Genomic DNA, 2,991 nt, shown 5'->3' with positions numbered 1-2,991 from the left:
CATCAATTCCCAGTCTTCATTTTCACAACCCTGAATGGTCCTGGAAAATATAATTATTCACCCTTAATGAATTTTGTAAGTGAAAGTACTTAACAGTAACCAGATGCACTTAGTAGCTACATAACAAAATTGTTGTTGTGATCTTCAGCCCAAAGACTGTTTGGTGCAAATATCCACGCCAGTCTATCACATTCAAGCCTCTTCATCTCTGTATAACTAGTGCAACCTATACACATTTTAACCTGCTTGCTGTACTCAAGACATGGTCTCAACACACAATTTTTATGATACACATTTCCCTACATTAACAAATTTATTAGGGTTTCATGTACTCTGGGAATGCAATGGCCCTAATTTCCCTCTTTGCTTTCAGTTTTTCACCACAGTACCATCATAACAAGATCAAGGTGGCTAATGTTACAAGGCCAGATCAGTCAATCATTCCAGACTGTGGCCCCTGTAACACGTGTAAAAGCAGCTGCCCCTCTTCACGAACCATACGTTATTCTGGTCTCTACACAGATGCCCCTCTGATGGTGGTTGCACCTATGGTACAGTTATTGAATTTATTCAGGCACACATGCCACACACCCACAGCACAGTCAAAGGTCAGTGTTTCTTAGCACAATAAGCATGCCTAGAAATAGACTGAAGAAACATAAAAAGCCAAATCCATTTAGCTGCTAGATACTGGATTTACACCCATAAGTAGCTACTACCATGGAGCTATGATGTAGTGTCACAAATATTGACATTGCTATTAACACTGATGGTTTTCCATAGGAGCAATGTCTGGTAAATTTACAGATTTTTATTGCAATGCATTCATGTTCGCTTTATTTCTAAATATGCACAATTTTCTCTCTTTCTGTTACATGTGGACTTTACATGATATCGTGACAACGTGACATCATACTTCTCTGTTTATGAAGAGCTTTGCAGTGTCGGTCAGCACAGTACATCACACTGTCAAGAGCCTCGATGTACTTTATTGTAATAATAAAGTAACTGAAAAACATTGGACCTTAACATAATGAAAATGGGCTGCCTTCATTAAGATTTGGTTGGTAGCAGACATGGTATATTCACAGTGATAATATTTGTATCATATACAGCCAGAGATGTGTTAATCAACATAACAAACATTCAGTGAACTATGATGTGCACAATTTAGCGTTTTTATTTCCAGAACATTAAACAGCTCATACCTTTGAACCTGAAATTGATGGAATGCCAAAGAACTTAAAATATTAAATACAATGACTACAAATATTATTCACAATAGGTACTGCAGAACTTCCAGTATACCATCACTGACTGACAGTAATCTGTGGCTTAATAATTATCAGGTTTCATTCTACAAATGAAATGATTAATCTTTAATGAGTTTCCTCATCTCTACATAGAACTGTCAGTTGAACCTGCATGTATACAAGAAAACTACTTCAATAATTTAGGAGTGTTAATATTTGCACGAAAAAAAAAAAAAAATGAATAAAATTACTGCAAAGATAGTTCCACGCATGCAATGTTTCAATGAGTTTCCAAGAAGTCCAAAGACCATGCAATAAGCACCAAAACAAAATTCAAGAGCAAAATCACAGTGAAAATGCGGGAAAGAAGGTAACACTTTAACATCGTGCATCAGTACTGACTGGCCCAAGGTCAGGCAGGAAATTGGCACTGTAGAGTTCAAGATACTATACCATCATCCACTTCAAATTGTGAGGTTCCTCTTATTTCAGACACTATTTATTTTGCTCTTTAAGCAGTGATATAGATTGCTACAGCAACGTGTAAGAAGTCAGTTCACACAGTTGGAACACAGGCAGTGTATGCCATATGATGCTGAAAATATACCAATCGGATGGGGAGCCCAGGCAAGTCATGAGATTGGATTTAACTTGGTGATCTTAAAGAGAGGGTAGCTACTGATATTTCGGCTTGAGCTAAGACTTTTTCTACTAGTGACATAATAAATACCAGGGGGGAGCCTAAGCATCATTAGAGTTTGTTCCATAATTCCACTATGCAGAACACTATTTATATCAAGAAACAAATGACAATAATATTGTGCCAACAATGCATTAATCATTCTGAGATCGTACAAGTGCTAGAGATTTCTGGTGTGCATTAGGACGCACTTCAGCTCTGATATGTGTTAAACTGCTCTCCACGATCTTTGAGATTAATTATATCAAATTGAATAATTGTAAATTTTTTACAATGTTTGTTCATAAATGCATCTTAATGGTATCCCAGAACATTATTTAAAGCAGATTAGCTACCAGCTCATCTGATCATAGCCACATAGTTATGTGTTTAGCTTGGGGAATCTGTGAGTGTGACCTTGGTTAAGTTGAAACTGGTGTACGGGTAACATTTCTTAGCAAGAGTACAAGTTTTTCACTTGCACAAATCATTTTTGGAAGGTTGAAAACATGTTGACGTCGAATCTCACTCAGGGAGACCAACTTCAGAAAGTGATGAAATTGTCAAACATGTGTGCTCTTGCAAGATCACAACAATGTTACCAAAAATGATGGGTGACCTGTTAAACACTTTCACCATACATCACATTGCATATGCAAAACTTTCGTGCCAAAATGGTGCCAAAAAACTTCACAAATGAGCATAAGGACAATCTAAGAAACATGCGCGTTTATCATCTCCAGGATTGCCAATGACCATGAATGGTTCAGTCACGTGATCACAGACTCGTGGATTTCTGAGTATGATCCCGATACAAAGCAGCACAGTTAGGTGTGGCATACGGAGACAACTTGATAGGAAAAATGTTGAATCAGCAAATCAAAGATCGAAACAGTGCCAATTTGCTTTTTTGTCGGTAGGAGTATCGTGCATAAAGAATTTATTCCTCCTGGTCTAACTGTCAATCAACTGTTTTACAAAGATATCCTTAGGAAAAGTTTGAAAGGAGTGACACCAGACTGCAGACAAGTGGATGCTACATCATGACAATGCCAAGTC

Source organism: Schistocerca piceifrons, chromosome 5 (assembly GCF_021461385.2).
Source record: "Schistocerca piceifrons isolate TAMUIC-IGC-003096 chromosome 5, iqSchPice1.1, whole genome shotgun sequence".
Lineage (NCBI taxonomy): Eukaryota > Metazoa > Arthropoda > Insecta > Orthoptera > Acrididae > Schistocerca > Schistocerca piceifrons.
Note: the sequence above shows the minus strand (reverse complement) of the source record.